The 18,483-nt window shown below is 45.9% G+C and overlaps 1 pseudogene; it reads left to right on the top strand.

Moving 5' to 3' along the window:
• Positions 1-4,482: 4,482 nt before the first annotated feature.
• The window catches only part of LOC147716911 (uncharacterized), a 149,597-nt pseudogene continuing 135,596 nt past the window's right edge, over positions 4,483-18,483 (top strand).

Raw genomic sequence — 18,483 nt, 5'->3', positions numbered from 1 at the left:
CTCATTTTGCAGTACAGTTTTAAGAAAAATCATACAGGTAGAGGTTGACATAGGTCACCCTATACAGTGGTAATATTGAACCAACCGTGGTAAGGTAGGAGCCCACTTTTTTCTAAGCATGGGCGTAAAATCCGTTCTGCTTGCGGAAGTTGCAGATTTTCGGCAAATTCGCAATGCGCGAACTCTCGTGAATTTGCAGAAAATCCGCAAATTCGGACGCAGCAGATTTTTTTGCTTGGTGATACAATATTGCGGCGCTCGGCGTTCACTTACCGTCATTCAGCGTTTGCAGAGTTGTTTTTCTCCATATTTTGGATCTTGCTGCGGGAACCCGCGGGAGTTTGGCGATCGCGAATACGTCATCGTGGCTTGCCACCTTGCACAACACGCATCGCGAGAGTTCGCAATTGCGAACACGTAGATGCGGCGGGCATCAACAATCTCGCACTCGCGAAATTGCAAAATTTGCAATTCTGCACAAGAAATCCACCAGCAAGCAGCATAAACCTTCTGAAAATGATGATTTTTATCAGAATAACTCCTCAGGTTGACATTTGCCTGCACTTTTTTTTGCAAGGAGTTCATTTTGGGGAGGGGGGAAGGAAGTGCCCCACAGTCTTAAACTTCCTGTTCCTGTCCAGCAGGCTCCTCCCAGTGATTTCTTCATGTGCTGGTCACTTTCATTTGAATCTTGACCTGGATGGATTACTTTTTGTGGATGCTGCTGGATATTTGGATTTGAGGCCTTTTTGACTTTCTTTGGATCACTTTTGGATTCGAAATTTCACAAGTAAGTTTGTTTGGGGCATTACAGTTGCTGCAACTACAATTTTGGAATTTTCGATTTTTGGGCTGTTGTAGGGGCCTTTTGCCCAGGGGTAGTGAGTGGTGCGTGGACTGAGTCTTTCTGTGGGGTCTCTTTAATGTAAACATCATGGAGGGCATGGGTGGCATGAGATTGTGGTATTTTTTGTGTGTTTTTCCATTTTTTGGGCTGCTGTTGGGGCCTTTTGCCCAGGGGTAGTGAGTGGTGCATGGACTGAGCTTTTCTGTGGGGTCTCTTTAATGTAAACATCATTGAGGGCATGGGTGGCATGGGATTGTGCTGATTTTTGTGTTTTTCGATTTTTTGGCTGCTGTTGGAGAGTGGCCATGTGGGTGGGGGCCATTTTGAGTGCTGGTACAGGCAGGCCCTGGCCATGTGCTGGGGGGCAAGGTGCCATTTTGAAGGCAGGCAGTGTTCTCAGGCCTGCACCCATTTTGACTAGCTTTCATCCTTTATGCCCAGCAGTAGTGAGTGGTGCATGGGCCTAGTCTTTCTGTGGGGTGTCTTGAATTTAAACATCATTGAGGGCAGGGATGGCATGGGATTGTGCTGACTTTGTGTGTTTTTTTATTTATTTGGCTGCTGTTGGGGCCTTTTGCCCAGGGGTAGTGAGTGGTGTATATACTGAGTCTTTCTGTGGGGTCTCTTTAATGTAAACATCATGGAGGGCATGGATAGCGTGGAATTGTGCTGATTTTTGTGTCTTTTTCGATTTTTTGGGGTGTTGATGGGGACTGGCCATGTGTGTGGGGGCCATTTTGAGTGCTGGTACATGCAGGCCCTGGCCATGTGCTGGGGGCAAGAGGCTATTTTGAAGGCAGGCAGTGTTCTCAGGCCGGCTCCCATTTTGCCTAGCTTTCATCCATTATGCCCAGGGGTACTCAGTGGTGCATGGGCCTAGACTTTCTGTGGGGTGTCTTGAATTTAAACATCATTGAGGGCATGGATGGCATGGGATTGTGGTGATTTTTATGTGTTTTTTGACTTTTTGGGGGTGTTGTTGGGACTGGCCATGTGGCTGGGGGCCATTTTGAGTGCTGGTACAGGCAGGCCCTGGCCATATGCTGTGGGGCAAGGGGCCATTTTGAAGGCAGGCAGTGTTCTCAGGCCTGGTCCCATTTTGCCTAGCTTTCATCCTTTATGCCCAGGGTCAGTGAGTGGTGCATGGGCCTAGTCTTTCTGTGGGGTGTCTTGAATTTAAACATCATTGAGGGCATGGATGGCATGGGATTGTTCTGATTTTTGTGTGTTTTTCGATTTTTTTGGCTGCTGTTGGGGCCTTTTGCCCAGGGGTAGTGAGTGGTGCATGGACTGAGTCTTTCTTTCTGTGGGGTCTCTTTAATGTAAACATCATGGAGGGCATGGATGGCATGGGATTGTGCTGATTTTTGTGTGTTTTTCGATTTTTTGGGCTGCTGATGGGGCCTTTTGCCCAGGGGTAGTGAGTGGTGCATTTTTGTGTGTTTTTCGATTTTTTGGGGTGTTGATGGGGACTGGCCATGTGGGTGGGGGGCATTTTGAGTGCTGGTACAGGCAGGGCCTGGCCATATGAAGGGAGGCAAAGGGGCCATTTTGAAGGCTTGCAGTGTTCTCAGGCCTGCAACCATTTTGCCTAGCTTTCATCCATTATGCCCAGGGGTACTCAGTGGTGCATGGGCCTAGACTTTCTGTGGGGTGTCTTGAATTTAAACATCATTGAGGGCATGAATGGCATGGGATTGTGGTGATTTTTATGTGTTTTTCAACTTTTTGGGGGTGTTGTTGGGACTGGCCATGTGGGTGTGGGCCATTTTGAGTGCTGGTACAGGCAGGCCCTGGCCATGTGCTGGGGGGCAAGGGGCCATTTTGAAGGCAGGCAGTGTTCTCAGGCCTGCACCCATTTTGCCTAGCTTTCATCCTTTATGCCCAGGGGTAGTGAGTGGTGCATGGGCCTAGTCTTTCTGTGGGGTGTCTTGAATTTAAACATCATTGAGGGCAGGGATGGCATGGGATTGTGCTGACTTTGTGTGTTTTTTTATTTATTTGGCTGCTGTTGGGGCCTTTTGCCCAGGGGTAGTGAGTGGTGTATATACTGAGTCTTTCTGTGGGGTCTCTTTAATGTAAACATCATGGAGGGCATGGATAGCGTGGAATTGTGCTGATTTTTGTGTCTTTTTCGATTTTTTGGGGTGTTGATGGGGACTGGCCATGTGTGTGGGGGCCATTTTGAGTGCTGGTACATGCAGGCCCTGGCCATGTGCTGGGGGCAAGGGGCTATTTTGAAGGCAGGCAGTGTTCTCAGGCCGGCTCCCATTTTGCCTAGCTTTCATCCATTATGCCCAGGGGTACTCAGTGGTGCATGGGCCTAGACTTTCTGTGGGGTGTCTTGAATTTAAACATCATTGAGGGCATGGATGGCATGGGATTGTGGTGATTTTTATGTGTTTTTTGACTTTTTGGGGGTGTTGTTGGGACTGGCCATGTGGCTGGGGGCCATTTTGAGTGCTGGTACAGGCAGGCCCTGGCCATATGCTGTGGGGCAAGGGGGCATTTTGAAGGCAGGCAGTGTTCTCAGGCCTGGTCCCATTTTGCCTAGCTTTCATCCTTTATGCCCAGGGTCAGTGAGTGGTGCATGGGCCTAGTCTTTCTGTGGGGTGTCTTGAATTTAAACATCATTGAGGGCATGGATGGCATGGGATTGTTCTGATTTTTGTGTGTTTTTCGATTTTTTTGGCTGCTGTTGGGGCCTTTTGCCCAGGGGTAGTGAGTGGTGCATGGACTGAGTCTTTCTTTCTGTGGGGTCTCTTTAATGTAAACATCATGGAGGGCATGGATGGCATGGGATTGTGCTGATTTTTGTGTGTTTTTCGATTTTTTGGGCTGCTGATGAGGCCTTTTGCCCAGGGGTAGTGAGTGGTGCATTTTTGTGTGTTTTTCGATTTTTTGGGGTGTTGATGGGGACTGGCCATGTGGGTGGGGGGCATTTTGAGTGCTGGTACAGGCAGGGCCTGGCCATATGAAGGGAGGCAAAGGGGCCATTTTGAAGGCTTGCAGTGTTCTCAGGCCTGCAACCATTTTGCCTAGCTTTCATCCATTATGCCCAGGGGTACTCAGTGGTGCATGGGCCTAGACTTTCTGTGGGGTGTCTTGAATTTAAACATCATTGAGGGCATGAATGGCAAGGGATTGTGGTGATTTTTATGTGTTTTTCAACTTTTTGGGGGTGTTGTTGGGACTGGCCATGTGGGTGTGGGCCATTTTGAGTGCTGGTACAGGCAGGCCCTGGCCATGTGCTGGGGGGCAAGGGGCCATTTTGAAGGCAGGCAGTGTTCTCAGGCCTGCACCCATTTTGCCTAGCTTTCATCCTTTATGCCCAGGGGTAGTGAGTGGTGCATGGGCCTAGTCTTTCTGTGGGGTGTCTTGAATTTAAACATCATTGAGGGCATGGATGGCATGGGATTGTGCTGATTTTTGTGTGTTTTTCGACTTTTTGGGGTGTATAACTGATGTTCCTCTGTCTTCCATTGCTTTTAGGTGCACAAGAGAACCACCAGTGCCAGGAAGAAGTCCTGCAGCGGTGTGTGCAGCATAACGTCACGCAACGTCACGTGTGGCCACAGACAAGACAACTCTGCAACTCGTGCAACTGCGGCCTGCTGTTCTGACATCTGAAGAAGATGGCCCCAAAAAAAGTTCCCCGTAGCTCCTCTAGCAAGAAAGTTGCCAGTAAGGAGCAGAAGAATCAAGTGGCGCCACTTACCAAGGAGACTGGTGTGCCGCTCGCCACATTTTTTGGGAATAAAAAAAATGTACGCCTGCAGCAGCAACGGGATCTGCTGGGGACCAAGCTGGGAGCAGCACCCCCGCTCCATTGGGCTCAGTGCCACCACCACCATGCCCACTTAAGTCCAAGCCCTTGAGTGCTGCAGAGGCAGCCAGTCTAGTTGTTCAATCACCATCGACAACTGATGTTGGCTCATCGCAAGAAAGTAGCAGCAATGTCCCTCAATCAACACAGGTGGTTGTAACTCATCTGACGAGTGTTTAACAACCACAGCCGCAACAACAACCACATTTGCAAGTACAAGCCCAAGTACATGTGGAAGGAGAGGCAGCGCAAGGAGATGCGCAAGCAGAGGTGCATGGAGTGGCACAAGAGCCCACAATAGTTGTTACTCCCGAAGTAAGGGCACATCAGGAAATCGACATTCAAGCCGAGGTATCATTTGAGGAAGCCACTCCTCCTGATCATTCATTGTCTTCCACATCCCTAGCAAGGAAAAGATCAAGGATGGTGTCTACATCTTCTTCAAGCCCCCTTCCTTCTGATGATATGGATCAAACTTGGGAACCACCATTGCCATCTGAGAGTGAGGCACACCATGATCTGACAAAGGTAGCTAAGCGTAAAAGGAAGGTCCCCGAAAGTCTCATAGTTATGAGGTGTGGTGATGACGCTGAAGAAGTGGTGTATACTACTCCTGCTGATGAAGACTCTCACGACGACGACGCAGTCATCATACACGCCACTCCAGCCTCAGCGGGCATGCAGCAAACAGACATTTTTACCTTAGCCCGAAAAGCTGCTGAGCATGATGTTGTCGATGAGGAGGCAATGGGACCACCATCATTGGAGTTAACTAGTACACCACCACCTACCGCTTCCATATTTTCTCGCCAGAAGGGACCTCCATCCACCTCGACCTCCATTTCCTCAATTAGTGGTGCTGCAAGTGCACAACGTAGTAAAGTTCGGCAACACACATCCTCCACTTCATCTGGCATTAGCAGCATGGCCAGTATCGCCTCCTCCGCCCCCCACAGACATTTGAAGTCCGCAGTTTGGGACTTCTTTAGTGTTTGCACAACAAGGGAAAACATAGCCATTTGTAGCATTTGGTACCAACTATGGTACCGGAGGCCAGAGAGGTCATCTTGAGAGATAGCACACTGTCCAATTGCTTGCGCACCTAAAGGAGATCAAGGAAGTCTGAATTGAAAGTCAACAAACTCTATCCGTTGATGTTTCATCTGATGATGACGAGGAGGAAGAAGCGTCAAACACTTCACTAACACCCAGTACCCCTGTCAGCAGCACACCCCCTGTGAGCCACACTAAGAGTGTGGGAGAGAGTGAGACACCAATGCGAAGAAGTTCATCATCACCAAGCGTAACTGGGTTGAAGAAGTCATCATCATCAACATCCCATAAAATCATGGTCCAGCCCACCATTAGAAGCATGTTGTTTTCAGATGCGCCATTTGAACGCAACCACCCAATGACGCGTCTGTATAACACTAAGCTGGCTAAAATGCTAGCTCTGGACCATTCTCCTTTTTCTTTTGTGGAAGGGGTTGGTTTTCATGAATTAGTGGCAACGCTCTGCCCTTAATGGAAGGTTCCTAGCCGGTTCTATTTTGCCAGAGTTGCGGTTCCAGCACTACATGAAGATGTGCTGGAGGTGATTGGGGCAGCTTTGCAGAAGAGTGCTGTTCACACTATACATCTGACAACAGACATGTGGACCAGTGGCGCAGGCAATGATTACATGTGCATCACTGCACACTGGGTCTCTTTTTCAGGAGGTACAGCAAAGCTAAGGGCAGGTGTTGACCCGGACAACGTTTTTAAATCTGCTCGGAAACATGCAACACTAGCCATGTTTGGCATGGAGACAAGTCATACAGGAGAAAACATTTTGCAGAAGTTTAACTCAAAGGTCTTTCAATGGCTGTCCCCAAAAAAACGCAAGATTGGTTATGTTTCCACGGATAATGGCGCTAATGTAGTTAAGGCCATGGATATGGGTAACTATTTCAGAGTGCCGTGTTTGGCGCACTGTATAAACCTGGTTGTTAAAAAATTCTTGAGTGAAGAAAGTCCAGTGTGCGAGTTACTGACCACCTGCCGAAGAATGTGCACACATTTCAGCCATTCTTTTAAGGCCCAGAAGCATCTGAGGAGCCTGCTACATGAACGTCGACTGCCAGTGAAAGCACTCATCCAGGAGGTGGCAACACGTTGGAACTCAACCTTCTACACGCTTGAGCGTCTGTATGAGCAGTGTGCGGTAGTCGATCAGTATTTCTTTACACAGGGTATAGCTATGAAGGACCTGAGGATACATGCGGAGCAATGGAAGCTAGTTAAAAGCCTGACAGACATGCTTCGTCCTTTTGAGGTCTTCACGCGTGCAGTCAGCAGGGAGGACTGTAATTTGGGAAAAGCTATCCCATTGTTGCGCATGCTAGAGCACCAACTGAAGGCGGTGTCTTCTACGTTTCAAAAAGATGAAGAAAAGCAAGAAGCTTTTGATTTGGCGGAGAAATTATTACAGCGCCTACTTTGCGATGAACGTCTTCAAAAGATCCACACAGAACAGCATTACATTTGTGCTACTATTCTGGATCCACACTACAAAAAGGCACTGGCAGGCAGAGCATTCTTTCCTTTTGGTGACGCAGAAGTTTAAAGTACAAACGTTGGCTAGCTCTGTCAGCCATGAGGTTTGAAAGAGAACGGCAGGAAAGTGAAGGAAAAGGCAGTACATCAGCATCAGGAGGCCATCTGGAGTCAAAAGAATCCACTTCTGCACCTGTGGCTGTGGCAGAAGTGAGTGATTTTCCCTCTCAGCCGTTAAAGACACCAGCAACCGGATTATCTGCACCAGACACAACAGTAATATTGTGTGCAGAAGAGGATTGGCTAACTCAGCTTGGGTTTGCTTCTCAAAAGGTCCCAGCAAAAAGTCAGCAAAGTGGAGGAACCGTGGAGAACCTTGAGTCGATGGTGCAGGACTATCTGAATGACTCAACAGAGATCTATGTTCATGATGACCCATTGGCGTACTGGCATGGGAAAAAAGAATTGTGGCCAGAGATCTCCAACCTGGCTATAAATTACTTGTCTTGCCCACTCGCAAGTGTGTCTTCTGAACGTGTTTTCAGGGCTGCTAGTGGCATTGTAACTTGCAAAAGGACCCGCCTCTCTCCCAAAAAAGTGGAGAGGTTAACAATGATCAAGATGAATCAGCACCTCATACCACCAGATTACAAAGTATGAGAATACACGCCGGAAGAAGACAAGGAGAACACCAACTAAGATGAGGGAATTTCTTCTCTGTTAGGTGACCTACTCCCGCCTGAATTTGCAGAGTATGAGGACGAACTCTTCTTCCCTGACACCGAGCCCTGAAAATGAGCCAATGAATCAATAACTTTCTTTTTCGTCCGTATTCACTTATATTCCTGTGTGTCTGTCTTTCTTTGTTTTGCAAAGTCAATATAAATAAAAACTTTAATCACCTAATCACAAAAACAAGCCCATCAGCAGAACTGTCTTCACTTATTTGCTTATTGATCTGAAGGTGCTGCAGTCTGCATTCCTCAGGTTCACAAGTTCACAAGAACATGCTCCTCTATCCTCCTCCTCCAGACTCCTATTTCCCTCAAAGCAGATGGCTGGATTACGCCCAATGAAGAAAGACTCTGCACTTGTGGGGGTGTTCTACTTCTTTGCGGGTGAGGTGACGGCTCTGGGGCCATTGCTGGGAAGGTCTAATACCGGATAAAAGTGGTTTGGAGAAAATCAGAGTTGAAAAAGTTTTTGCCTTTTTCCTCACTATCATGTTTTCGGGAGCCTTTTTGGGAGGGTTCCTGGTGTTTGGGGGTGGGTTTTGGGGTCTGGGAGCACTGCAGGCACAGTCTAATGTTGATTGCATTTGTTTTCTAGGACATCCATGGTGGAAAAGTGGAGTTATGACCTAGCTGCACAGCGCGTTTGGACAGAAGGCCGAAAAATATTGTAAGTATGAGATTTTCCATTTTTGCTTTTTGCCTGTTTGGGGGTGTTGTGCTTTTTTGTGGGGGGAGGGGGGGTTGCGGGTCTTGGGACATTGCTGGGAAGGTCTAATACCAGATAAAAGTGGTTTGGCAAAAATCAGACTTAAAAAAGTTTTTGCCTTTTTGCTCACTATCATGTTTTCATGGGCCTATTTGGGGGGCTTCCCGGTGTTTGTGGGTCGGTTTCGGGGTCTGGGAGCACTGCTGGGTATGGATACTTTTGATTGCAAGAGGTTTGAAGCAAATCCATGGTGGCAAAGGGGAGTTAGGGCCTAGCTGCAGAGCACGCGCGGAGTGATTCTGGAAATTTGCCTGAAAATTTCTAAGTGCCCATTTTTGAAGTTTTGCTTTTTGGCTGTTTGGGGGTCTTCTACTAGTTTCCGCCTGGGTTGACGGCTCTGGGGCCATTGCTGGGAAGGTCTAATACCGGATAAAAGTGGTTTGGACAAAATTGGAGGCGAAATTATTTTTGCGTTTTTGCTGACTTGCTTGTCTTTGAGGTGCTGTTTGGGGGGGTTCCGGGTGTTTTGTGGGTGGGTTTTGGGGTCTGGGAGCACTGCTGGCACAGTCTAATTTTGATTGCATTTGTTTTTCAGGAAATCCATGGTGGAAAAGGGAAATTAGGGCCTAGCTGCACAGCGCGTTTGGACAGAATTGAAAGAAGGCCGAAAAATATTGTAAGTATGAGATTTTCCATTTTTGCTTTTTGCCTGTTTGGTGGTGTTGTGCTTTTTTGCGGGTGGGTTGGCGGGTCTTGGGGCATTGCTGGGAAGGTCTAATACCGGATAAAAGTGGTTTGGAGAAAATCCATGCTGAAAAGCCTTTTGGCACTTTTTGTAACTTAGGGTTTGTTAGGGTTAGCACTAGCAGCAGGATTGCATTTGTTTCGGGGTGTTCTAGATTTTTGCAACTGAGGGCTGGGGTCTTAGAGCACTCGTGGGAATGTGTAATTTTGGTTGCAAGTGATTTGAAGAAAATCCATGGTGGGAAAGGGGGTATTTGGCCTAGTTAAAGAAAGCGTTTGCCACTATTCTTAACTTAGGGCTCGTTAGGGTTAGCAGTATTGTATTGCATGTGTTTGGGCGGGGGGCTGTTTGTGGGGGGGTTTGTGAGTCTCGGAGCGATGCTGGGTATGGATACTTTTGCTTGCTTGCAAGTGGTTTGAATACAATCCACGGTGGGTAAGGGGGGATTTGGGCCTACTTTACTTTCAAAGTACGTTTTGTCACCATTTTTCTACTAGGCCCCGTTTTTTGAGATCTGATTGGGGGTCTTCTACATTTTTGCAACTGGGTTTAGTAAGGGTCTGGGAGCACTCTGGGAAGGTCTAATTTTGTTCTAAAACACAGTTTACAGTACACCTAGCTTGAGGGGAAAGATCCGCTAAATGAATTCTCCCATACTTATTTATCCTTCAAAAAGAGACTCAGACAGAGTACGCACTTTCAAAAATATTTTACTGTCTATGAGGAAACTCAAAGTGTGATTTTTTGCACTACACAGCTTACATACCTTATATTTATTTGTCAGTGGTGTTCTAATGTCACTTCCTGTTTTTCCATCAATAATTACAGGCCGGGTTTCAGTCTGTGTAATGGGAAAAAAAAGATGAAGTCAGGCTTCAGATTAGCAAGCCGCAATTCAGCATCCGCCAGGCAGGCAGTGGACAGGGTGTCTTCTGGTCACCAACATTGATGGACGGAGCGTCAGCTGAAATGGAGGAGTCCTGCTAATAAGAGGAATGGTTTGATGCATGCAACTTACCAAATTCAACAGGACAACTACAACAACATACAGATACGGAATCCGTTCTTTCCTAATTATTTTTTAAGTAATGGTATTGCTGTGAACTTCTATGACTGTGACTCTGCATTTCTTTGATCTCTGCTTCTAAATTCATCCCTACAGCCATTCTATAGGTTTTACTTCTGCTATTTTTTAAACCTAATTTAATGTAAGAAGTGTTTCTCTGAGTGCAGAGATAGGCAAGTGAAAACGCTGCAGCCCTGTACTGTTGCATTCTTTCATTCATGGTTGTCGAAAGTACTACTTACTTTTCAGTCACCATGCATGCAGTAGTGCATGCACTTGCTTTATGTCACTTAAAAGATTTATGGTAAGCTTTGTACCCAAAGATTTCTTTATCTTCAATTATTATTTGTCCATGCTGTGCTTTTTTTTCTTCTCTCAACAAAACTTTCCCAAAATCCCCCATTCACATCCATTTTCTAAACCCTAACCCTCTTCCCCCGGGCTGTGTGGTTTTGATTGATGTGTGACTAAATTACAGCAATAATTCCACATACTTGCTGGGGAGGATAAGGTCATAGCAACAGGCTGGTGAAGGAATCCGAGGATATGTTCTAACCTTACTCAGCTTGACACTCAGTCACTATTGGCAAATGAAAGCAGATTTTCATGTGCGCCATCAACTTGATTGGTCATCAAGAACATCCTCCTCCTAGACGTGGCAAATTATTACGCTGCTGTGCCCTTCACCTTCGGTACTATTTCTTGTAGTAGTAGCCAATGTCAAAGAAATTAAACGCAAGTACTAGTTATACTTTCAATACTTTACCATTTGTTAGGCTACATTGTGGCACTATTCTAGTGTACTTTCACCTGCTATATTCTCTATCGTACCGTTCTAATGCTACGGTAAGGACAAACAAGGTTTCATTTTCTTTTTTTTCAGATGCTGCAACTGCCACTGTGTAACACCACAAGTACCACCGCAATGATGACATTTCATCCACCCAGGATTGCCAACCTTAATCGCCATTTGGCGTGCAGCCAGCCCTGTGCCTAGCCCTATTTCCAAACACAAATTACAGGTAAGATAAGCATTTGGGGAGAGGTACTATAATAGAGTATTAGGAGAGACAAGAGACTGACGGTCCTAGGACTATTGAATTCACTTACTCTGTGAGAGGCACTTAGTTTTGAAAACATTTGGGCCATTAGTACTTACACAACTTGAATCAAGATGCCACTTAAGTTTCTGGACTGTTAAACCCCCACCCACCAGCCTCAAAAGCAGTAAAAAACACATATGCTAAAATAAAGTTTAAAGTATATTTATATACCCTAACATAAATAATCTCCGGCAAGACCCAACCCACTCCCCCTCCCGAACCCCAACGAATGTCCCTGAAAACTAAGTCCAAAAAAATAGAAAAATCATCTCCCAATTCCCACCCCCCAGAAGTCTTTAAAAAGGGGGCAAGGGACAGTCTCCTCCTACTGCTGGCTGCTGTTGACTTTTTGGGCCAGGTCGGCATGCTCCTTGCGGAGGGTCTCGAGCAGGGTTTTGGTATTGAGGAGCTCCTGCTCGAGGTAGGAAACCCTCAGGGAAAGGCGGTGCATCCTTTTTTTGGTACTGCTGTGGGGGGCAGCTGATTTCTTTGCTGCTCGGTGGTGGCGGGTGGCTGCGGTACCCCGGCTCCGTACCGCTGGAGACCTGCTGCGCTCACTGGCTGATGCAGGTGTCGCCGTCGATGTTGTTGACGTACTAGTCTGCATGTCCTCCTCGTCCTGGGCCTCCAGCCGCCGATATTCGGCGACAGTGGCCTCCAGCCTCCGTTGCCGAGCCCTTTTAGCCAGCTTCTTCCGTGTTGGTTTGGAAGGAGCATCTATATGAAGAAAGAAAGACATAGTCTGTAACCAATGCTCTTTAAGATTAACACAAAATGGTTCAGCAGAAAGTTGTGTCACAGTAGAACTAGCAACTTGCAAGCGCAGTACATAACTATTGTGGCCAGTATCTATCTAACCTCCCACTTCTTCATCCTTGCTCTAACATTAGTGGGAGTTTAAGGAATCAATTCTACGAGCACCATGGACTCACTCCATTAGAGTCGACTATGACAGCACACCAGTCTTATTCTTCTTCTTCTCTCTTGTTTAGCAAAATTGGTACGTTAACTTCTGCAAGCCGTCATAATGCCAGCGCAGTCAATTTGCACCCGAGAAAAACAGACGCCCGCCATGATGAGTGAGACAGACTTGCGTTACTTTACCAGTCCAGTACATGCAGGTGGTGATGCTCTTACTTTTCTATTATGGGTGGCACTGAGAATACTCTGTTACAAGGGCTACTGCTTAATTAATTTAACTTTCACCCTACAGTGCCAATGAATACTAGAAAAGGAAAATGAAGAAGATAAATAATCTGATTATCTATCACTGCACATGGTATGTACTTGCTTACATATGGGATGACTTTAGGTGCTTTGCTTTTTATTGAGTGAACAGTGATACATCCACACATGAATGACCGAGTTCTTCTAAACTTATTAACAGAGGTAGTGAGTGGCCATAGTAGTAGCCGGATATATGCTGTGCTTGCAATACAAACTACTGCTACTATTCATGGTAGTATTCGGACAAAATTAATTTAAAACTTCTTTTCCTTGCCTTTCCTACACTGGGACAGACGTGCGGGTGCGGTGTTACATGCTCTTCAAAGTATCACTTAGTTCATCCAGTGACCGTCTACTCTCTCTAGATACACATATGCTATCTAAGAGTCAGATAGTACCACGATCCAGGCATCCATTTATTCAAACTATATGTCAATCATTCTTCTTCATGTCTCTCATCTGGACAAACCTTACGTTTTCTCACGGGGAGCACACTATGCAGTCTGCAATCTCAATAAGTAAGGAAAATAAGAGCTTACCACTGCCTGCCACAACCGTGGCAACCCGCACAGCAGTTTGGTCCGGCACTTGCACCGCCCCCTCCCCAGAGCTTTCCTCCTCCACCTCCGCGCTGGGCCCAGCACCAGATGTTCCACCTAAAAGTACATTTCAGAATGTTAGATGTCATAGACATATACCACTCACTAGTATTTTGTCTAGGAATGAAGAAATGTGAATACAGAAACCAATCTAATAATTTGTGACTGTCTACTCTAAAGTAAAAATGTCCCTTTTTCCAGAGAAGGGTGTTGTCTTGCAGCACTTTTTGGCACAACTGATGAATGCTTGCTTTTTAACACGCACCATTTTTCTCATAACAGACAGAAGCTTCACTTCTAAGAACAAATCATCATCATCACCACTAGGACAGAGGGACCAACGATTTAGCACCAAAAAGAAAAATTAAAGTTCAAACCAGGTGAGGGCTCGGCTCGCCCACAATAAATGTGTGAAATAAATCACTATAAGCACTTTTCCATTTTTAATCAACCGTACTTTATGTTTTATGACAAGCTTGATTTTAATAAATATTTTTACTTTTAATAAAGCTTTAAAACTTTAATAGCCTCTGTGGTTTTTGGTCAAGAGTGAATGAGCAAAAGGTTTTGCAATTTGCAAGCATGAGTCCGTGCCTCTGACACTTCTGGACTCTGACTCCGTACTCTAGTCCTGCATTGGATAATCATCATTGGGGATCAATCATCGATGAATTTGGGAGCTAAATGACTCTGCCACACTATCTAGTCAGTAAGGAGATTGGGGGTTCTTCAAAGACTGATATCACTGAGGTATGTAGAAAGTCTACCTGCGCCTATCATAATTGATAAACAATGCACTATTTAGTGTGCATAGTTCTGTTTGTGCAGATTTGTCCCTGCAACAGTAGTAGTATGGATTGTCGTCCTATCCAAACCAAAAGCAAAGTACTAGTATCTTATTCTTTCTTGGTGGTCATTCACCTTTTTATTGTTGGTAATTGTCAAAGAAGCATAAACATTTAGAAGACTTGAAAATACATTATGGGCAATCCCAGAGGACTGCACTCAGTGCATAGAGCTATTGCTGACTAGAAAGGGAGTTTTGTTTTACACCTTTTGCCAAATGTGCAATCTTAGTTAGCTACACAGACAGACTAATAAGGATAATCTAGTAATACCACAGGGAGTCATAGTCGAGGCAGGATAAGAATTTAGATACAGTCTACAAGAAGATCAAAGATGATTTAGAAAAAATCGAACGAGGAACACGAGGAAAAAAATAAGTACTCTGTATTAAAATTAAAACTTACTGGGGCCAGCAAAGGAGCCCTCGCCTGACCGATCCTGGCCTTGTTCAGCAGCAGCAGCAGCAGCCTCCCCCAATGTTCTCTTGTCCCTGGGGGGAGCTGATGTACAACATGAAAGAAAGAAAGACCAGAAAACATGGATGATATTTGTCAACCAAATCAAACATTTCAAAAGAACAATAACTAAATATTTCGGCGAAATAGCAAATAGACAACTATTCCACCGGATATATTGACCTATCTCATGTGGTCTACTACGATATAGGTATTGCTTGATTTGCAGACCGTCAACTTGGAAAGTTATGTTACTCACTAAACAAACTACTAAAAAGGTTTGCCTAGGAGTGGCAGGCAGCAGTACGCAGCACGCGAAGTGACAGACAAAGTCCATTGTGATTGCAGATCAGCGACAACACTAAAAAGTTTCCTACTACATTAACCAGTCATTAAAATACTCAAACTATCAATCCACCACCACTATTTCTTCTTATTGCCAGGTGTACAAAGGAAGGACTTGACTTGAGTCTGTAGGGGCAGATTTAGAAGCCCCTTGCGGCTCTTTTGCTCCATTGTTGTGTGACTTTTGTGATGCAGCGGCAGAACAAAAGAGGCGCCATGGTGCGGCGTATATTAACAACGTGACGCATATGGGAGATGCATCACGTTGTAAAGCCCTGCGCCATCAGGGGGCGTTCCGGTGCAAGGGAGGGAGTTCCAGCGCAGGAACGCATCTTAAAAGTGGCTGAGGGAAATCTACAAGATTTCAATCAGTCACTTTTAGGACAATGATGCGTGACTCAAACCCTGCGCCTGCTTGAAGCAGACGTACGGCTTGACGCAGCATTGGGGAGATAGGGCCCCCCAGAGCATTGCTGGAGCTGCGCCATTGTTGCGACGCAATTCCAGCAATGCGCCGCCTTTACGGCACAGATGCATAAAGCTTCGGTGACGTTTTGGGCCCATGGTGCGCCGCATTGTAAATACGGCGCACCATGGGTGGTGGTGGCGTGGCGCACAATTACTGGCGCATCCCAGCTACTTTGCAGGGATGCGCCGGTAATTAAAAATCTGACCCTTAGTGTCTAGCATTACGCAGTTCTTTAAACTACACTCATACATAATTTCTCAGGCCAATGAAATGAACACAAAATCGAAAACAAATAAGCATAGTAGCAACGCTACTGAAAAGGAGAGCAGTGCATCTGAAATGCACAGAACATTTTGAAATATAATTTACCTACAATGTAATCAGCAGCATTATTGCTCTTGGAAAAAAAACAAAAATTTGCAATATAATGACACACAGAGCAGGAGAAAACAGAGTAGTGAAGAAATAGCTACTACTACTCACCAAGCCCGGGGATCTCGAGGCCGAGAAGATCGATCAAGTCGCGTTCCCGTCCAGCGGTGGGTGGCCTGGTTGTAGGTGTGCCGGACCCGAGAGTGCTGGTACATGGCCCGGCACACCTTCTCCCACCGCTTCCGGCGCTCCCGGATCCCGTACCCGCTAGCGATCTTGCCGCCTGCCATGATGGTCCTGGGGAGGCGGCGCTGAACATAAAAAACTAATGCGGCCACCTCCTCCGCGCTAAAGATCTCCCGGGCTGTGACCTGCTCCCCCCTCAAACACCCGCACAATGCTTCCCGGCTCCCTTTACCATGGTCTGGGCAGAAAGGAAGGTAAACAATAAATAAGAAATAGAATAGGGAAGAAGAAAAGAAAAGAGTTTAAAAAAGTAGTTTAAAATTAACCAAAAGTAGCAGAAAACACAAAAATATAGAGCTAGAAAAATAGAGGGATAGATAATAAGTAAAATAGATTAAAAAAAACTTCAAACAAGCAGAGGATGGCAGAGATTCGGAGAGGATACAGAAAGCATGCCCAGAACCATAGCAATGAATGAGAAACAAGATAGCCGTGCCCGTTCACGACCGCGTGGGTAAGTTTGCGCCAGATTTCCCTCGCGATCACACGCGAACTTGTACTAGCGAGCCGCACACTTTGCGAGATTACACATAGCGCCTGGAAACGGAAATACGTCATGCAAACAAGATGGCCGCGCCCGTGAACGACCGTGAGGGTTACTTTGCGCCGTTGCGCTCCAAGCGGCTCGTTAAAACGCACAAAACCTTGCGAACTAACATGCCGCAAAAAAACAAATCGCATATTCGCACGAATTTGCGGCTTACGAATTTGATCTCGCGCAAATTTGCGCCCCACGAATCCCGCGAAATTGCAGAAAAATTAGTTTTGCAAAACTGAAAGCACTCAGCAGGTGCAAAAGTTCAAACTCATCATTAGTAACCATTCACTGTAGTGCTTCCTGAGGGCCCCCTCCAGAGTTCAGTTGCCTACTTGCAACTATTCTATGACCCTGCTCTGACCCTCACAGCAGGCTCATAGAATAGCTACAAGTAGGCCACAAAGGACCTGTGAAAAAAAATTGCACTGCAACAGAAAGCAAATTACAGATAAGGAAGCAGGTGCCAGACTGGAAGTTTAAATTCAGTGACACATTAATCAACCCCACATTAATTCATGTCAGTTGAAGCAGGGCAGGTGTGCTTGCTTTCCCCCCCATAATCTACAGTGATGAACCAGAGGGCGGCAGTGATGTACCAAAGGGTGGCGTGGGTGAACCAGAGGGTGGCAGTGGTGAAACAGAGGGTGCTGTGAACCTGTGATGATGAACCAGACGTAGAAACAACATAGTCGCGACTGTTGCGAGCCGACAAGTAAGTTCGCAATTGCGAACTGGTACAAAACCCTTGCGAACTGGCAGAAACCCTTGCGAACACAAAAAAAAGAAAAAATCCGCAAATTCGCGAGAGTACGCGGATTTTGCGGATGGCAAATTCGTGAATACGCAAATTCGCGAACCGCAAATTCGCAAAATTCGCCCATGCTTACTTTTTTCCCGTCCTGATGAATGCCACGGACCGTAAGGGCCAATTAGGCAGAAACATGTAGACAACTACAAACACAATGGTGATGGGGTACAAGCTATCCCATTCCCCACATTTTATTTTAGTACCAAGTAATTGTCCTTCTAATAAATGTATTTTGGCTTTTACAGAGGTTTTTAGAGCCATTCACTTTCACGGGCCCCAACTTAGATTTAGAAGTGCCTCCCTGTCTCCAGGTGTAGGCCTGCTCTCTACCAAAGAGTTTCTAGAGAGCAAGGATTGCCAATGATGAAGTATGACACCTGGTGGTCTGTGAAGACAGTCCTTCACTTTTTTTTGAGATGCCTGGTACTACACCAAGCACCTTGTATACTCCTGGTCATTTTCCTTCAGGTTAGCTTCTTTTGTGTGTACATGTTCAGGTTGGAGGCCAGCTCACCCTGAATACCCCATAGCCTCTAGTTCACTCCCCTGGGGAACCCCAGAGGGCATATTACCAACGAGTAGGGATATTTATCGCTAACTAGGCTTTGCAACAATTTTTTTTATCGTTAAGTATCGCCGGAAATTATCACTGAGATAACTTGCTATTAGCAATGTTTATCTCAGAAGTGATAAAAATCCTCACGCTAACTGACAAATGAGAGATTATCGCTGGAAAACCAACGATAATCTCTCGAAGTTTGGCGTTAGCTTGATGATAGGGACTCACAAACTTAGCCATGATATCCACCTTCCATAGGATATCATAGCTAAGTCAGGAAAATACCAGGTGTAAAAAAAGCAGAGCTAACCGTGGTTAGCGCTGCTTTTTTTGTCTCTAACAGGGTTAGCGTGAAGCTTGATAATAGGAGAAATGTCGCTTAGCGACATTTCTCCTATTATTTTGCTCTGGAACGCCCACTTTGCATCTCATTAGAGATGCAAGGGGAAGCGTTGTG

Source organism: Lissotriton vulgaris, chromosome 5 (genome assembly GCF_964263255.1).
Source record: "Lissotriton vulgaris chromosome 5, aLisVul1.2, whole genome shotgun sequence".
Taxonomy (NCBI): domain Eukaryota; kingdom Metazoa; phylum Chordata; class Amphibia; order Caudata; family Salamandridae; genus Lissotriton; species Lissotriton vulgaris.
The sequence above is the reverse complement of the archived record's forward strand: the minus strand, read 5'-3'. Positions and strand labels throughout refer to the sequence as shown.